The following is an 8,639-nucleotide window of genomic DNA, read 5'->3' on the forward strand; positions in this document are numbered from 1 at the left end:
TGTACTATTAACTCTTTATTGACCTGTACCTGTAATTCAGAATATGGAAATCGTAGAGGTTGGTTTGATCATACATGTACTAATGCCTCCCAACAATTGAAATTGGCCCTCCACTGTCAAGCTAGAGATATTTTGTTGATTAAGACCCTCTGATTTCGCTACAAAAAGGTCCTATTTGCCTGGAAAAAAAGAGCTTCAAGAGGAAGCTTGATTTAACTTGTTCCAGGCTGCAGAAACCCCAGATAATAAACTCTTTTGGGACAAAGTGAACTCAACATTCCACAAGAGTGACTCAATCTTAGAGATGTTAAACTACGTTACATGTGACGCCTAGGTGGCCCCTTTTTCAGATATCTTCAAACAGTCTGATATGATGAGTGGGCATAAACGTAGTGAGATGCCTTGTGCCTGGACTCCTCTCCCATTGAACCTTACGATTGCTAAGGTTTTGTTAGCCCTGAAAGAAAGTGCAGGGGGAAAAGCACCAGGATCCGATGCAGTCCTAGTGGGTGTCTTTGAAGCAGCAATAGACCTGTTGGGCCTCATCCTTTCCAGCATGTTCAATGTAGCAAGAACTAATATGATTTCTTCATCTTGGGGTATGTCCATTATTATACCTATACCCAGGGCGGTCCGATTAGCCAACTCCTCATGGGGTGGTCGGAACACTGATGCAGGGGTGGCTGGATCCGCCACTGCCAGAAAATCACAAGTCTGGAGGTCCGAGGGCCGCCAGACTCGTAATAGGGACCATACTGAATTCAGATTTAGAGTCACCAGGGGTGCTTTATAAAGGTAATATGATGGTTCTTTGACAAAGTCAAGAAACAGTATGGGATTCCGGTGACAGAACGTTTCCCCTATTTACAACTGAAATATTGTGCTCTACATCTTGTACTTCATTAGGGATCCCACGCCTTTTGAGTGATTTATCCAGATGCCATCATCCTGAAAACACTTTAGGCCTTAATTAGAGTTTGGCGGATATGCTACTCCACCACAAACCTGGAGGAGTGCCATGTTCACCACACTATTGGTCAGCTTCTATGTAATGAGTTGGGAAAAAGCCTGGAGGCCTCAAACAGTAGAAAATAAAAATGACCCGAGTGCCCCAGCGACTCAGGGCTAATTTTCTTTGTTACCCAAAAACAAGCACAAGCTTTGGCAGTTGGCTTTTTAAAATCTCTGAAGGCACACAGATCTATGCCAGGTAGGTGAAGACCTCCAAATATTTTGGGATGTCATCCCCCAGGATGGTCATGACCTCCATTACTATGGTAGGACGGTGTTATAAAAAATGGACCACACAAAGTTGGAGCAATGATAGAGAGGCTGCAAAGAGGTGAACACTATCCTGACTAAGAAGTTGGGGTGTCAAAGGTTGGAACCTAATTGAGTGAAGGTTCCAGGGAGAATAATACAAGCAATTTGATGTGTTGTGGAGTGATGCACCAAATCAATAATATTAGGCTTGCACCAGCAACATAATTGCTTCATTTTTGTCAGGAGGAGACAATTTTGCATCTCTTATTGACACCTAAACATATGATCCTGTCCTTGTTCTGTAGGGCCAAATCCTGATATTAAAACTACTGCTGCAGAAAGCATTGACGTTGCTGAGTCCTGAGAAACTGGAAGATAGCATCTTGCATATGAAACAAATGTTTAACTGATTATGAAACCCAATAATAACCTACTTCAAGCTACAGAGATCTCAAGCATCTAAAAAGACGGAGTGGTGGGCTTCTAGTCCAGCGATTAATACACCCTAGATGTCCTAGATGACAGGAGTCTGCAGGTGTTTTGAGATGTAAGGATCTAGAGGCAAATGAATATGGGGGCAAGAAAGCACTTTTGTTTGATGAACATACGGATCCTGAAACCATAAAATTGAGTGATTATGAATGGGTGAAATATTGCTTTTTGGTGATTTTTAAAATATGTGCCAAATTTTTAGAGCTATCGGCATTGAGGACTACACATGTATTTATCGCCTCTCATTACCCATCTGCCCATCCTCCCACCAAGTAGGTGATCTGCGCTTATAAGCATTGCCTTTGAATATATACATACATACATACATACATACATAACATATATACATACATACATAACATATATACATGCATACGTAACATATACACATACATACATACATAACATATATCAATACATACATAACCTATATACATACATACATACGTACATAACATATATACATACATACATACATAACATATACACATACATACATAACATATATACATGCATACGTAACATATACACATACATACATACATAACATATATCAATACATACATAACCTATATACATACATACATGCATACATACATAAATACATAAAGAAAAACTTCAGTTCCAGTTTGCCCCTTATGCCCTTCGCGGTTGGGCGGACATACATACTGAGATTAAGATATTCTAGATCGAAATGAACAACTTTTTATATTCTACTGCCTGCAGCCCCATATTCATAATGTGAAAAGCAAAGGGTCAAGTTTCAAACCAACACCATCATTTGGTGAGCTGATTGAGTTTTTTGTTATAGCCAAGAAGACATGGTTAAAGCATCTAATAAAAAATCTATCCTCTCTTCAATGTGTTAAAAGGTAGGAAGCAACCAATAAACAAAGATCCTTAAGTGTTGCCCGGCGGTATCGCCTCTTATACAAAATATTAATCAATGAAGAGGCAGGCGCTGGAGACTGGAAGGCTGGAAACAAGGGTTTATTCTCTCCGGAGGAGACCACATCAGTTCAGACAGCAAGTATCGTCACGAGGTGCTCTAACTGCATCTCTGAGGCCTGGCCTCTTATACATTAGTTTATTACTTTATTGCATAAAACACATCTCTGTCAACCCTTTGATGTACGGAAAGACATCCTCGGAATCCCCGCTTCAGGCCCGTTCCCACACACATTTACAGTTGAAGTCCCCACCCTGGTCACAACAGATGATGATTATTGCGCAGCTGGACATTCCGCCGATTCACGGAATGTGTGAGGTTGATCGGATCTCATGGGGTGGGGGCTTTGATCAGCTCAAGGATCCTTTGATGGGGGGTTTCCTACTGTACAGGAGGAAGGGGGCAATGACAGTATCCGCAGGGCCAGGTGGCGGCTTGGGAACGAGTGAGACAAACGGGCACAAAGGAAAGAGGGGTGTTATCAAGGGATCCGGGACCATGAAAGGGACGGAGGGAAGTGTCGCGCTGGGAACAGGATGGGGTTCTGAGGCAGAGCTGCGTGGAAGAGAGGTTTATGACCCAAGGCATGTGAGAGCGGGGGCTGTCAGCAGGCGGGGGATGTGCTTGTGAGGGCGAAGAGCCGTGCAAGGGGTCAGTAGCGCGCAGAGTGTGGTTCTGGCCAAGGCACCTAAAATGGCGGGTGTGCACGAAAAAGTGTGGCATCGAGGGAAAAGGCAAGATGGCGCAGATAATGTTTACCAAACCGTATTAATTTTCCACAGTCCTCCCTTTAACATTCACAAGACATCTTGCTGGCCTATTTCCTATTCACGTAAGTAAAGAAGTAGGAACCTAGGCGAAGGAACTATGCATAAATATTACATTTAAATCTTTCATCTTAGGAGGCGAGCCCCTCGTTAAGCTCGTTGCAGGAAAGTCATACAATATCGGATAAAAAATGATTCTGTAGTGATAGCGTTGGGTACATTTCATAGATGCTTATAGTCATTCGGAATATGAACTGATAGGTTATTACGTATGTAAGTTCATTTCATATTTGGTTGGAGCATAATCGATACAATGGTGGCTGGGAGAGAAGTGAGACGTAGTAAAAATGATAATCAGGGGTGTCACTGTTCGAAGAGGAGGGGTGTTGCTTTTTCCAGTGTCTTATTGTTCTAGACCATTATTAGTGAGTTCTCAGCGTTCTTTGTCGTCTTCTGTTGGCACTGTTGAGCACCGGCGGTGGAGCTATGCGTTCAGCTCTATTCCGGGACCTGCGTTGCAGGGCACGACCTTTTCCTCGTTTTTCTGGTCAAAAGGGGTCCTTTTTCGCCCTGTGTCCTAACTGTTCTTTCATGGGTACCTTAGACAGGGCACCCAGGTTTCATTTTAGTTTGCAACAAAACTCTATTCAATCGGACTGCAGTTTTTGCTCTTTTTCGAGTCGATTGTCAAAGAGTTCAGGTGGAAGAAGGGGTGTGTGGGTAGTCCTTGTGGTAAGTCGGGGGAAGAGGGGATGGAGCAGGGCCAGATCGGGAACAGACCAAGGGGACGGAAAATGTCAGGTAGGTGGGCCCATGACCGGGCTCAGAGGGCGGGGACGTATCGGCACCTGTTGATCATCGAGCAGGGGCATCAGGTCAGCCCTTTCCTTTCATTTTGTCGGAAACAGTGCCTCGTCCTGCGGCTCCTTACTGTTGCGGTCCCGCCTTGGTCAATGTCGCAGGTGTTCCACGATCTGCAGTCAGGCCGCGTGCTCCCACATCCGGTCTCTCTCTCCTCCGACAGTGGTACCCTTAAATGAGTTTGAAAAGACAGTCTTTAGAGAACTGGCAGAGGAAGGTAATCACATAAGTCTATTTCTCTCCCAACTCCAAGCAACTGGGGAAACGTCCGTTACATCGGGGTTTACAACCAACGTATAAATAATTGATAATAGGTTTGCAGGATTCCCTACAACTTTCCATCGTAACTATTTCTTTGGCGTTTGTTGGTATTACATTCATTGTCGTGGTACGAGGTCTGATACCTATTCATTGCATTTGTTTATTACAGTCACATCAGTTCCTCTGGCTGAGACCTGCTTTTCTAGTACGAGTCTTGCAAAGCTATACCGCTCTTCAGGGCTCTGTATTTTACGAAAAAGTGCAACGTGCTATCACCATGGCCTGATAGATATCTTTCAGAGGGATGAACATAGGCTAAACAATTTTCCATTATGTCGATGCATCCTATTTTTCAGCTAAACATTTTACTTTCGACAGGGTTTACTGCAACAATTTCTTCATTTCGATCTAATCTTAACTTCGCAAACATCATTCTAATTTCTACATAGTCTTTTACAACCTAGCTACTTCATTAAAAACAGGGGGCTTGCGATATCTATTCAACTCATCCTTGGGGTGACCGGGGTCTTATGGAAAACAACTAGGAACATAGCAGACCGGGGGAGGGACTATCGTCTTGCTTTGTGTCATAAGGGTGTTATCTAGCAGAAGGCTACAGTTCAGTTGGTATGCGTTCAGGGACATTTCTCGAATTTCTAAACTTTGTAGCTTGTTCATCAAAAATTATTTCTAGGAACAACGGCTGGTCTGTGTCAGTTGTAAGCCAACCCATCTCTTACAGCCGGGGGTGAGCCACATTTTTCAAACTCTCGTTCGGGGCAGCTGATACAAAACTGGGGGTGTTCTGGGAAGACGGGGATGCTTCGATCACTTTTACTGTTTGAGCATTGACACAATTTGGGACGGGGAGGGTCGCGTTACCTGAGGCATTTTTATCATAAAAGCCACTGACATGTGATTCCCTGGTTACGGGTCAGATTAGGGAACCTCAGTCGTTTTACCTGTCCTTTCTCTTCTGGCCAATCTAGTTTTTATCAATATTTAGCAGAAAGGAGAGGTAGTAACATGGCATCAATGTGATTTTATTAAGACAAATTTGTGCAAATACTTGCGGTATTTGGAGCCAATTGGGTGGTGCACCATGGATGGCGGTTCGCCAATTAGGTGCCAGTCGTTATGAAGAGTGAGAGTGTGGAGGAGAGGGAGAGAGGGAGAGAGAGAGAGAGAGAGAGAGAGAGAAAGGTGCAACAATAGGCTAAACAGTACACGTGAGACATGGAGAGTGGCCGCGTACTAGGATAGGCTATTCAGCGCATCACACAACATGAGACATTTACGGGTCTGTGTTAGAATTTAGAAGGCACGCAATTTGGGACGGACGAGCATTAGGCCGGGTACAAAGGGACATGTATTGAGTAAAAGGCACCATTGTGTTGCACTTCTCGCACTCTCGGTCTTTTGCCTAGTTAAGTCAGTGTTTCAGTCGCATAGAAAGCATCTTCTCATAGTTTCAGACATACGTGACATGTGCTCATTCACGCAACACGGGTTAGGGGTGATCGCGTCCCATCATATCATACAACAATTGGCTCTTTCGTTACAAGGGTAGCTCGTGGGTGTCCTTAGGTGCCACCTTGCAGCGTTAGTCCGCTTCATGCATCAGACATGGCGTGGCTTCGGATCTTCATTATACCCCAGTCGTTATTCCAATGTAACCTGTAGGGGGAGGAAAAGAGGGGAAGGGAGAGGGGGACAGCATTCGCGCATATCAAATGTACGGGCACGAAAGTCCTTTACTTACCACATACTCGTCTTATCTCCTCGGGATGTAATCCCTGGGGTCTTGGTTTCTGAAGCCAGGGTGGGGGCGGGCAGTGTGGTAAGGATGGCGAGCGATAAGTTGATCATGAGGGAGACGGTCCGAGTGTGGCATTATAGGTCGTGTGTAAGGAAACGTTAGAGATCAGAGGCGTTTAGTGCGAGGTACCTGGTTTGTAGATGTATCTAGCTATCGGGATCCTTAAATCATTTCCAATGCTGTGAAGTCCTAAGGCATACCAGCTCTTCGGCCAGCCCTGTTCCCTAGTACCTTCGAGTACCATACCTTTATAACATTTTATCGTTCATACCGCTTTACTTTACCCGTTCTCAGAAGTCGAGGTCCTTCTCCATGCGTTTGTTCCTGAGCCAGTCGCACGCTTGGTGGCAGCGTATCGTGCCTTAGGTTCGATCATCAATCCGGGGCTGAGCAACCATTTTCTAGTAACCTTAAAAAGAGAACAAAACAGATCGCACAGAAAACCCTCCCGCTGGTCCACATTTACAAAAGTATATGATACCCGTTCATAGTTTGAAAGACCTTTATTTGCACAATTGTTCAGCATGTATATATGAGAGTGTAATCGTATTCGGCCGGACACGGCGTTGGCTGAAGCGCGTACAGTAGGGGCGGGGGCTACTTTGCAGTATTAAAAAACATTTTAAAAAGCTTTTATTTAGTTATTTGCAGGAAACTAAAAACGTCTATCAATAGTTGAGGGATCAGGGGGCATTCATTTCATTACTGGAAGCATAGTTAGACTAGTTGTAATCAAATTTCCTATATGCATACTGTGGGCGTGTGTCATAAGCGACGTTATGTATCAGTTACAATAATATCATAATAAATCGTACATTGAAAACAACATTTTAACGGGATCTTTTTACATATTCGCCAAGTGAACCCTCCCTCTTTTTCGTCGAGTGTACAAAGGATCATATACATATTTCAGAACATCAAGTCTTATTAGCTAAAAACACCACAAGGCGTTCGTGAGTTCCTGTTGACACCGGCGCCATTTTGGGCGAGGCCAGGTTAGTCCGGAAACAGCATCAGGGACAAAATGTCTCCGACAACCGGCGGTTGGACCAGAGTCCCTTGCGGCAGTTCAAAAAGACTTGTGCTAACAGAAGGGGCAGGCAATGTGGACCATCAATCAAAAGGGGAGGGAAGCAAAATTTCCCCTACTGGGTCACGTTGAGGTTCAGTCGGAGCTTGCTCGAATTCGTTAGCCCACAGTCTTTCTGGATGGTTCAGACTGAAGCTGGCGCCGACACGAGAGCACTACCATCTTGTGGCTACGTCGTTAGTGATCAAAGCAGTCGTTCCCCACCGGAAGCCTGTAGGGGCCGAGGGCTCCTGGGACTCTTGTAGAATCTTCAAGGTCGTGGAGATGCTGTCGGAGGTGGGGACTCGTGCCCAGGTGGGCAAGCGTCCTAGTTACATAGACTTCTTGGGGCGAAAAAAAAGACGGAACTGTGCCGTGGGAGCGGGACATTCGGCTCGAGGCACTAGGGTGCAGCTGTGGTGCCTCCACCAGTACACTTGAGGGCCATCGTATGTCTTGTGCTGCGCAAATATGGTGGCTGGCCATTCTGTGTCCGGTGCTGCGCAAGTAGGGTGGCCGGCCATTCCATGTTCTGTGCTGCGCAAGTAGGGTGGCCGGCCATTCTATGTTCTGTGCTGCGCAGGTAGGGTCGTCGCCCGGCTGGAGGACTTCTGCGCCGGGCCGGGGCTGGGAAACCTCCACCTGGGGAGGCGAGAGGGGCTCGTTCGCGCCGCCTCCCTCTCCCAGCCCACCCTGCACCAATTTTTCAGCGGAGGTATTCGTGATGGCCGGACCAGAAGATGCGAGGGAGGGGGTCATCTGCATCCGCCCCCTCCCTACTCGTGGCCTGGGCCGCGGCGGTGAAAACCAGGAATCCTAACCGCGAGATCATATGGGAGAAGAGGATGGGACAAGCCGGGCCCATGGTGCCTCCTGGACATCCCACCGGCGACCTCTGTGATCGCTGGTTGTCGGCAGGACTCCGCCCCACACGTGCTGAGTGTTTCACCTTCCGGATGGGCGTGACCGGCGACCTGTTGCATTTTGGGAACTTCCGGAAATGTGTATTGTATTGCTCCTATTAGTATGGTGTTACTTAACTGAAAATAAATCTTAAATTATATGACAGAGACTTGGCTACCTTGAATCTTTTTACTACGAGAACCTTACTGCAGTGGTGGTAGGTATTTATGCCTGGGTATTGGGGGGGGTGGGGTG

This window comes from Lissotriton vulgaris, unplaced genomic scaffold (assembly GCF_964263255.1).
Source record: "Lissotriton vulgaris unplaced genomic scaffold, aLisVul1.2 SCAFFOLD_1921, whole genome shotgun sequence".
Classification (NCBI taxonomy): domain Eukaryota; kingdom Metazoa; phylum Chordata; class Amphibia; order Caudata; family Salamandridae; genus Lissotriton; species Lissotriton vulgaris.